This window comes from Oncorhynchus kisutch, linkage group LG21 (genome assembly GCF_002021735.2).
Source record: "Oncorhynchus kisutch isolate 150728-3 linkage group LG21, Okis_V2, whole genome shotgun sequence".
NCBI classification, from domain to species: Eukaryota; Metazoa; Chordata; class Actinopteri; order Salmoniformes; family Salmonidae; genus Oncorhynchus; species Oncorhynchus kisutch.
The window spans coordinates 24,282,991-24,294,349 of NC_034194.2; positions in this window are offsets into that span (position 1 = coordinate 24,282,991).

Genomic DNA, 11,359 nt, shown 5'->3' on the forward strand with positions numbered 1-11,359 from the left:
GGAAGTTGGGGTGGAATCCTGCAGCTGACGAAGCCTTCCACCTACTGAAGAGTCTTATTACCTCTGCCCCGTTGCTCAAACATACAGATCCTACGCTGCTCTTCGCGGTGGAGGTGGGCACTTCAGAAATAGGTGTGGACACTTCAGAAGTAGGTGTGGGGGCTGTCCTGTCCCAACGTCAAGGTAATGCACAGGAATTGTATCCATTTACTCTAAAAAGCTGTCTCCTGCAGAGAGGAACTATGATGTTGGCGATCGGGAGCTCCTGGCGGTGAAGTTGGCGGTGAAGAGACACTGGCTGTAGGGTGCCCAGGACTCAACCTGGAGTACATTCAGACAGCGATGTGACTGAACCTGCACCAAGCCAGGTAGGCCCTTTTCTTCACCAGATTCGATTTCACAATGACTTATCACCCAGGTAAAACATACATCAAAGCCGATGCCCTGTTCTGTCTCTACGAAATTCTTTCCCCTTCCCATTCCTTAGCGTCCCTGGTCTCATCTGTCCATTGATTTTGTTACTGATATCCCCTTTTCTGATGGTTTTACCACTATTTTTGTGATAGGGGACAGATCCTCTAAATCATGCCATTTCATCCCTCTCTCTGGTCTCCCGGCCGGTATCCAGGTCACTGAGGCACTGTTCCAGGAGGTCTTCTGCCACTATGGCCTTCCGGAGGATATCATCTCCGATCGTGGCCCCCAATTCACATCATGTGTATGGAAGGTCTTTTTGGAGAAGCTAGGGGGTCATGGTCAGCCTCACTTCCGAGTACCGGCCTCAGTCTAACGGCAAGTGGAGAGGATGAACCAGGAGCTGGGTTCCAGCGCGCCGTCCACCGTCAGAAAGAGCAGACTGGCTCTCCACCAGGAATCTTCCGCTCTGCCTGCCCTGTAAGAAGATGAGTTTGTGGGGCTGTTCAAGGTCCTCGGGAGGGACCTATTCCCGCTCCAGTGCTTGACATCACCGGTCTACTAACCACCGGTCCTGGCAACCCATCTTTACACACACCTGGCAACCATCATTACGCACACCCAGGCCCTATCATCAGTCACACCTGGACTTCATTACTTGCTTCATTACTTACCATTTATCTAGCACTCTGTTTTGTCAGTCATCAGGTAGTATTGTTTGTGTTTCCATGTCAGACGCTTTTCTTGTTTTGTTTGTTATCATTAAATTATAGGTCGAAGAAACATTTCAAACTAAGTACAGAATCATTCATTAGGATGTTTTTAACATATAGCTTCAATAAAGTTCCAACCGGAGTATTCCTTCTTGTGTTCATGAGCAATGGAACGCAAGTGAATACCATGAGGAATGCGCGTGATCAGAAAATGGCTGACTGCCAGACATCTGATAGATTCTGCTATCATTCACTCCCACAACACCATAGAAGTCTCATTAAAATGTATATTGATGGTTGACATCTAGTGGAACCCCTAGGCAGTGCAACATCATTAATATCTCAAGGGGATTTCATTGGGGACTCTGGTGAATGCATACAAAGCTCAGATTTCTCACTTCCTGTTTTGATTTCAACTCAGGATTTTGCCTGCCATATGAGTTCTGTTATACTCACAGACATCAATCAGACAGTTTTAGAAACTTTAGAGTGTTTTCTATCCAATACTAATAATACTATGCATATATTAGTAACTGAGACTGAGGAGCAGGCTGTTTACTTTGGGAAACTTATTCATCCAAGCTACTCAATACTGCCCCCCAGCCATAAGAAGTAAAACTCACTAACTGCACCTGCTTCCTGACTCCCTGAGACTACATTACAGCTTATTCTATCTATCATGATGGTCCTGAGGAAACAGAGATTTGCCTGGATCTGTATGCAATAAGAGAGATGAAACGTGTTCTGATTCGTGAGAATATTCTAGTCAGCCGTGCTGAACATCAGTGACCATGGTTCACACACCTTAATACTGGAAAGCATTAATGAATGTGGCTACGAAATTATAATATGATTCAGCTTAACTTTGAGTCAACAACTTTCTAAATCAGACAGGCCCGCCTCTGGACTCTTTCAACTCTCTCACCAAGCTCATGTCAAGAAATCAGGAAAATTAACGATTCGGAATTAAACTGCTGTAAATGTTGTGCAGTTTAATAAGTCCTTCACATAACTCACACATCCACTGTATTTCACTCCTATTCTGAGTGAGAGGAACTAGCCATCGCCTAGTAATGGGGTTGGAGAGGGAGAAAAGTAGACCTCTATCCACATGTTATTACTTAATTGAATATCATTAAATCAGCATTAACCAAGATGCAAGCCAAAGCACACACGGTTCATATTTGCACTCACTTACACGACATACATTACAGAACATGTTAGAAACAGACATATGGCTGATTATTTTACACATGGAATAACATCTGGTTTATGGCGAGAGGGTGAGGGAGAGACAGAGACAGGTTGAAGGATTATAGAGAGGATAAAGGAACATAGAGAAAGACAGATTTAGAGATACAGTGCCTTCAGAAAGTATTCACACCTCTTGACATTTTCCACATTTTGTTGTTACAACCTGAATTTAAAATGGATTCAACTTGGTATAAAAAGTGGAATTATGTTTTTAGAAAGTTTTACAACTTAATAAAAAATGAAAATCTGAAATGTCTTGAGTCAATAAGTATTGAACCCTTTTGTTATGGCAAGTCTAAATAAGTTCAGGAGTAAAAATGTGCTAAACAAGTCACATAATGAGTTGCATGGGCTCCCTCTATGCGCGATAATAGTGTTTACTATGATTTGTGACTAGCTCATCTCTGTACCCCACACATACAATTATCTGGAAGGTCCCTCATCTCTGTACCCCACACATACAATTATCTGGAAGGTCCCTGTCGAGCAGTGAATTTCAAACACAGATTAAACTCCAAAGACCAGGGAGGTTTTCCAAAGGAGGGCACCTAATGTCGATGGGTGAAAATAAAACCCAAAAAGCAGACATTGAATATCCCTTTGAGCCTGGTAAAGTTATTAATGACACTTTGGATGGTGCATCAATACACCCAGTCACTACAAAGATACAAGCGTCCTTCCTAATTAGGTTAAGAGAAAAGTGAGGATGGATCAACAACATTGTAGTTACTCCACAGTTCCAACCTAAATTGCAGAGTGAAAAGAAGGAAGCCTGTACAGAATAAACATATTCCAAAACATGCGTCCTGTTTGCACTGAAGTAAAACTGCAAAAAAATACTTTATGTCCTGAATACAAAGCGTTGTGTTTGACGCAAAATTCAACACAACACATCACTGAGTACACTGTTCATATTTTCAAGCAAGGTGTTGGCTGCATCATGTTATGGGTATGCTTGTCATTAGCAAGGACTAGGGAGTTCTTTGGTATAAAAATAAATGAAATGGAGCTAAGCACAGGCAAAATCCTAGAGGAAAACCTGGTTCAGTCTGCTTTCCAACAAACACTAGGAGACAAATTCACTTTACAGCAGGACAATAACCTAAAACACAAGGCCAAATATACACTGGAATTGCTTACCAAGACGACATTGAATGTTTCTGAATGGCCTAGTTACAGTTTTGACATAAATTGGCTTGAAAATCTATGGCAAGACTTGAAAATGTCTGTCTAGTAATGATCAACAACCAACTTGGCAGAGCTTGTATCATTTAAAAAAGAATAATGTACAAATATTGTACAATCCAGGTGTGCAAAGCTCTTAGAGACTTACACAGAAAGAGCTATAATCGTTGCCAAATGGGATTCTGACTCAGGAGCGTGAGTACTTAGTAAATGGTATATTTGTGTATTTCACTTTCAATACATTTGCAAACATTTCTAAAAATATGTTCTCACTTTGTCATTGTGTATGTTTTCACTTTGTCTGTGTGTGTGTTTTCACTTTGTCTATGTGTGTGTGTGTCTGTATGAAGAAATCCAAGGGGGGTGTAGACCTTCCATAGACACTGTATATGTATGTTATGTACACTGGGTATCATATTTATTTACTTTGTCATTATGGGGTATTGTGTGTAGATGGGTGAGAAGAAAAATACATGTCATCAATTTTCAATTTAGGCGGTAAACCAAACAAAATGTGGAATAGGTCAAGGGGTATGAATCCTTTCTGAAAGCACTGTACCTGAGAGAGAGAAAACAAAGATGTTGAGGAATAGAGTGATGGGGATAGAATAAGACAGAAGGACATTTGAGGAATAGAGAGATGGGATAGAATAAGACAGAAGGACATTTGAGGAATAGAGAGATGGGATAGAAAAAGAGAGAAAGAAAGAGTTACAGTATCAAAGGGAGTTTTAAACATTTCCTCCTTGCTTTGGAACAGAGAAGTCTATAATGATTGGCTATTCTCTCTCCCTCTCTCCCACACAGAACTGTCTCACACATCTTCCCCTGATCTATGACTCATACTCATAGCTCTGTAACAGATCTCATCAGTTCACATGTTTCAGCTGCACGTTGGACCATTAGACCGAGACGGCCTCTCTCTGAACACCACTTTAATACCGCAACACCCATCAATGCTGTACACTCTTCAATGCTCTCATTAGTGCAAAACCTATCACCTATTACAGCTGATAGGCATCAACTGACCCGATCTGAGTCCCGGCACCAATGTGAATGACAGGGTTTGAACTGTGTTGCCTGGGTCATTACATGTGCATATGTGTCAATTACCTAATGATTGCTGAGACTGTGTAAGTGCCTGCAGTTGCACCTTGAATATAAGACTTGAATTACAAGTCATACCATAGGTCAGCTTCTTCCAGCCCTACCCATTACATATACTGTACATCTACCGTGACATTGGGATTCAAAAATTACTGTTTGATTTACAAGTTTGATTCTGCTTTATAAGTTATGCGGGGACAGCTGTGGCGGTCAGTGATGTTTAAGAGAATGCTTTTTTTTATGAGCATGGGCTTATTTCTATTACAACATATTAGATGACTTTCATTCCTATTCCATTCACCCCGCTCAATGTAACATTGATAGGTTTAGGCTACTACATGATACTAACATTTCCCTGTACCCATCATGAGGTTGCTACAACGTAGCCTATGAATGAAAGTTTACAACATAGGTGCACACAGGCCGAGAGAAGAATTAAGAGTAATCAAGGGGACAGACATTGACACATTCAATACCGCCTTGCACACACTTGCCTGCATCTAGCTGATCTGGGGTGTAATCATTAGTCCAACAGTTACAAACAAATTCAGGTATGTTTATCCATGTTTCGTTCTGTTTGCTTACGTTTAAGAAACACTTTTCAACAGAATCGGCGGAATCAATACACCCCTGATCACACGCCAAACACAGTTCACTTTCATCAAATCAAATAATATGTTATTGGTAACATACATGTGTTAAACAGATGTTATTGCGGGTGTAGCGAAATGCTTGTGTTTCAAGCTCCAACAGTGCAGTAATATCTAACAAGTAATACTTAACAATTTCACAACAATACACACATCTAAAGTAAAGGAATGGAATTAAGAATATATAAATATTTGGACGAACAAAGTCAGAGCGGCAAAATCAAATCCAATCAAATTTTATTGGTCACATACACATGGTTAGCAGATGTTAATGCAAGTGTGGCGGAATGCTTGCGCTTCTGGTTCCGACTATACAGTAATATCTAACAAGTAATCTAACAATTTCTCAACAACTACCTTATGCACACACAAGTGTAAGGAATGAGTAAGAATATGTACATGTAAATATATGGTTGAATGATGGCCGAACGGCATAGGCAAGATGCAGTAGATGGTATAGAGTACAGTATATACATATGAGATGAGTAATGTAGGGTATGTAAACATTATATAAAGTGGCATTGTTTAAATTGACTAGTGATACATTTATTACATCCTATTTTTAATTATTAAAGTATCTAGAGATTTGAGTCAGTATGTTGGCAGCAGCCACTCAATGTGAGTGCTGGCTGTTTAACAATCTGATGGCCTTGAGATAGAAGCTGTTTTTCAGGTTCTCGGTCCCAGCTTTGACGCACCTGTACTGACCTTGCCTTCTGGATGATAGCGGGGTTTGGGTGGTTGTTGTCCTTGATAAAAATTTTGGGCCTTCCTGTGACATCGGGTGGTATAGGTGTCTTGGACGGCAGGTAGTTTGCCCCCGGTGATGCGTTGTGCAGACCTCATTACCCTCTGGAGAGCCTTGCGGTTGTGGGCGGAGCAGTTGCCGTACCAGGCGATGATACAGCCCGACAGGATGCTCTCGATTGTGCATCTGTATAGGTTTGTGAGGGTTTTAGGTGCGAAGCCACATTTCTTCAGCCTCCTGAGGTTGAATAGGCGCTGTTGTCCCTTCACCACACTGTCTGTGTGGGTGGACCATTTCAGTTTGTCAGTGATGTGTACGCAGAGGAACTTGAAGCTTTCCACCTTCTCCACTGCGGTCCCGTCGATGTGGTTAGAGGGGTGCTCCCTCTACTGTTTCCTGAAGTCCACAATCAGCTCCTTTGATTTGTTGACGAGAGGTTGTTTTCCTGGCACCACACTCCCAGGGTCATCACCTCCTCCCTGTGGGCTGTCTTGTCATTGTTTGGTAATCAGGCCTACTACAGTTGTGTCATCTACAAACCTTATGATTGAGTTGAAGGCGTCATGGGTAAACAGGGAGCACACACCCTTGAGGATCAGGTGAAGTTGTTGTTTCCTACCTTCTCCACCCGGGGGCGGCCTGTCAGGAAGTCCAGGACCCTGTTGCACAGGGCGCGGTTCAGACCCAGGGTCTCGAGCTTAATGATGAGCTTGGAGGGTACTATGGTGTTTAATGCTGAGCCAAGGTCAATGAACAGCATTCTTACATAGGTATTCCTCTTGTCCAGATGGGATAGGGCAGTATGCAGTGCGATGGCGATTGCCATGGACCTATTGGGGTAGTAAGCGAATTGAAGTGGGTCAAGGGTGTCAGGTAAACTAGAGGTGATATGATCCTTGACTAGTCTCTCAAAGCACTTCATGATGACAGAAGTGAGTGCTATGGGGTGATAGTCATTTATAGCAGTCACATACAAACAGCAATATAATTTTGCTCTTTGTAGCATTCCTTCTCGCATCTATGCAATCTCCTCTTCTCACCTTTTCCCTTCGCTTGTGGAATTGAGTGCACATCAACAGCTGTCTGTGACCAGGTGAAAAAACCTTCCCATACCAAACCTTAAAACCATAACCGCAAACATCTACACACAGCCTACATCGTTAGTGTCACCATATTAGCTAACGTCATAGCTATTCATAGCTACTAGAATTAACGTCTTAGTAAACCAACTACAATGCAGTACACAGTTACACCCCAGTGGCAATAAATGAATTAAACCAAAAGCTTACCTTGACTTGGAAGAGTTCCAGTGCTGAATAGCCATAACCAGCTAGCTAACATAGCATCACTCTCTATTTTTAGACAGTTGTTTAAGTAGGCTAAACTAGTGAAAGTGAAAAGAAAAACTTTGAAATATAGCTCTTTCTCTCTCTCTCTTGCTTCTCTTTCATGTTTAAGTAAATGTATGTTTAAAACTGTTCAACTATTGTCTTTCTCTCTCTTTGAGTCAACTACTCATCACATTTTATGCACTGCAGTGCTAGCTTATGCTTTCAGAACTAGATTCATCCTCTGATCCTTTGCTTGGGTGGACAACATGTCAGTTCACGCTGCAAGAGCTCTGGCAGGTTGGAGGACATCCTCCAGAAGTTGTCATAATTACTGTGTAAGTCTATGGATGGGTTGAGAACCATGAGACTCCTAGGTTTTGTATTGAAGTCAATGTACCCAGACAAGGATGGAAACTAGCTGTCCTCCGGCTACACCATGGTGCTACCCTACAGAGTGTTGTTGAGGCTACTGTAGCCCTTCATTGCAAAACAGTGGGTTTTAATCAATTATTTGGTGACGTGAATATATTGGAGGACAGTATTATTCAGGCTGATATATCCTCCTTGGCATCTATTCGCTGGAGTAAGTATTACGTGTCTGCATGCTCTCCTGTATACCCTTGTCACAGATCCATGGGAGAATGTGAACCAGATGAGTAGGCGAAGGGCGGTGGGTGGTGGGTGGAGGTGGAGGAGGTATTTAGTGGTAGTCAATCAGCCAGTGAGGCCTGCTGAAGTTGGCAGCCTGACTGCTGCGCTGTGGTTCCTCGAGCGCACATGTTTCCAATGCCTGGACATTACGAGTAATAACTCAAGTAAATAAATATGTGATGTTCATGCATATCCACTGGTGTAAGATTATGAAATCACTTAACACTCCAGATAATACCCCTTTTCCTCCTGGAATAACGACACCACCCAAATGCCAGATGTTTTACAAGACTCTCTAATCAGCAAACAAAAGAGGATTTCAGGAGAGGATTTCACAAGAAGTGCCAAACGGTCATTGGAGTAAAATGGAAACATTTTAATGCAGTCCGCAGAGGGTCGGACTCGGTAGACATTTTGTAGGAAAGAAGTTGATGAACTGTCAGCCTCCTGGCAGATGCAACCAGGTTTTTGGCTAAAATGTCCTGGTACTTGGTAAAGTTTGTGATGCTGTTGAACTTAACAAGGGCCCCAGGACCAGTGGAAGCTAAATAGTCCAATAGTATCAAAGATCCATCACCATATTTTACAGTAGGTATGAGGTACTTTCTGCATATGCTTCTGTTTTTCAAAACCAAACCCACCACTGGTGTGCATGGCCAAAGAGCTCTTTCATGTAATCTGACCATAGCACCGCCTGGAGTTTGATAAATGTCATTGGCACTTGGATTGGATCCTGTGCTATGGTCAGATGTCATGAAAATAGAGCTCTTTGCCCACACACCCTTTTAGCCCAAAACCTGGTTGATGGGGTGCATGTGGATCTTCCAGCAAGACAATAACCCCAAGCACTAATCAAAATCCACAAAGAAATGGTTAATTGGTCATAAAATCAAACATTTTCAATCAGTGTTCAGACTTGAACCCCACTTGAAAACCTGTGGTTTGAATTGAAGAGTGCAGTCCAGAAAGGATATCAAGGATCTGAAAAGATTCTATATGGAGGAATAGTCTAAGATCCCTCCCAATGTGTTGCAAGGGGAGGGTGCTACAGTATTGACAACAGGGTTGCCAAAAATGTTGATCCCTATCTTTTTTTAAACAAAATCTATTTCTCTGAGCAATTGTATTAGTATGAAATAATATAATTTCCCATTGTTTTGAGCATACAATTGACTGTACATACAGTGCATTCGGAAAGTATTCAGACCCCTTCCCTTTTTCTACATTTGGTTACCTTACAGCCTTATTCAATACCCCATAATGACGAAGCAAAAAATGTTTTTTAGAAATGTTAGCAAATGTAGAGAATAAAATAAAACAGAAATACCTTATTTACATAAGTATTCAGACCCTTTGCTATGAGACTAGACATTTAGCTCAGGTGCTTCCTGTTTCCATCGATCATCCTTGAGATGTTTCTACAACTTAATTGGAGTCCAAATGCGATACATTCAATTGATTGAACATGATTTGGAAAGGCACACACCTATATAAGGTCCCACAGTTGACAGTGCATGTCAGAGCAAAAACCAAGCCATGAGGTTGAAGGAATTGTCCGTAGATCTCCAAGACAGGCGTGTGTCGAGGCACAGATCTGGGGAAGGGTACCAAAAAAATGTCAGCAGCATTGGTCCCAAAGAACACAGTGGCCTCCATCATTCTTGAATGGAAGAAGTTTAAAACCACCAAGACTATTCCTAGAGCTGGCCAAACTGAGCAATCGGGGGAGAAGGGCCTTGGTCAGGGTGGTGACCAAGAACCTGATGGTCACTCTGACAGAGCTCCAGAATTTCTCTGTGGAGATGGAAGAACCTTTCAAAACAACATCCATCTCTGCAGCACTCCACCAATCAGGCCTTTATCGTAGAGCGGCCAGGCGGAAGCCACTCAGTAAAAGGCACGTGACAGCCCGCTTGTAGTTCGCCAAGAGGCACCGAAAGTACTCTCAGACGAGGAGAAACAAGATTCTCTGGTCTGATGAAACCAAGATTGAATGCTTTGGCCTGAATTCCAAGCTTGACGTCTGGAGGAAATCTGGCACCATGCCTACGGTGAAGCATGGTGGTGGCAATATCATCCTGTGGGGATGTTTTTCAGTGGCAGTGACTGGGAGACTAGTCATGATCGAGGGAAAGATGAACGGAGTAAAGTACAGAGATCCTGTCTTCGGGACAAGTCTCTGAATGTCCTTGAGTGGCCCAGCCACAGCCCGGACTTGAACCCGATTGAACATCGCTCCCCATCCAACAGAGCTTGAGAGGATCTGCAGAGAAGAATGGGAGAAACTCTCCAAATACTCTACAGGTGTGCCAAGCTTGTAGCATCATACCCAAGAAGACTTAAGGCTGTAATCGCTTCCAAAGGTGCACCAACCAAGTACTGAGTAAAGGGTCTGAAGATATATGTAAATGTTTTTGTTGTTGTTATAAAAAGAAATGTTTGTTTTGTAATTATGAGGTATGTAGATTGATGAGTGAAAACAATTATTTAATACATTTTATAATAAGGCAGTAAAGTAACAAAATGTGGAAAAAGTACAGTAGTCTGACTACTTTCCGAATGCTCGGACCTAAAATATACTTCCATTAAAATCATCCATAAATCATGTGTGCCCTACAGAGCATAGAGTGCATGACACCCCAATGACACGGGGGCGTGAGACCCCGACCAGCCACACTATAGACAGAGCTAAATTCAACCCTCCGCAACCTCTTTCTCTCTCTTCCCGCTTCGTTCTTTTCCCCTCCATTCTCTCTTCCCTCTGTTTTTCCGCTTACCCTTATGTCTCGGGGGGGGGGGGCAACACATGATATCGGGCGGACGTTTTAGGCGTGACGCTCTCTCTCAGCACGGCTCCCCTTCAAACGTTGGGCCGCTCACAGAGCAGTCCGGATCTCTCTTCCTTTCCTGTCCATTAAAGAATAATGTGCACTTCTCTGTTGTAGTGTTTGTTTTCATCCCTTTGTTACAGGTGGACTGTAAACATTGAAAAGGAGCCCAGAGAACAGCTAGGGATAGTTAAGATTAGCCCGTGTCATGACTTTTGACTTAAGATTCTCACACGGGTCAGTGAAACCCAGTCAGGCCAGAACCCATATATCATTCAATGAGGATCGCCTTAAAAATGTATCATTTGCAAAAGATAAATATTTTATTGACATTTTATTGAAATCTACTTGACAAATGCTGAGAATTTCAATTGTAAGTGTTCACTTTTGACAGCAACGATCCTTGCTCTTCCCAAACTACGAATGATCATGAATACTTTTAAAATTACTTCCTTGAGTGATATCTAGACCTATATTT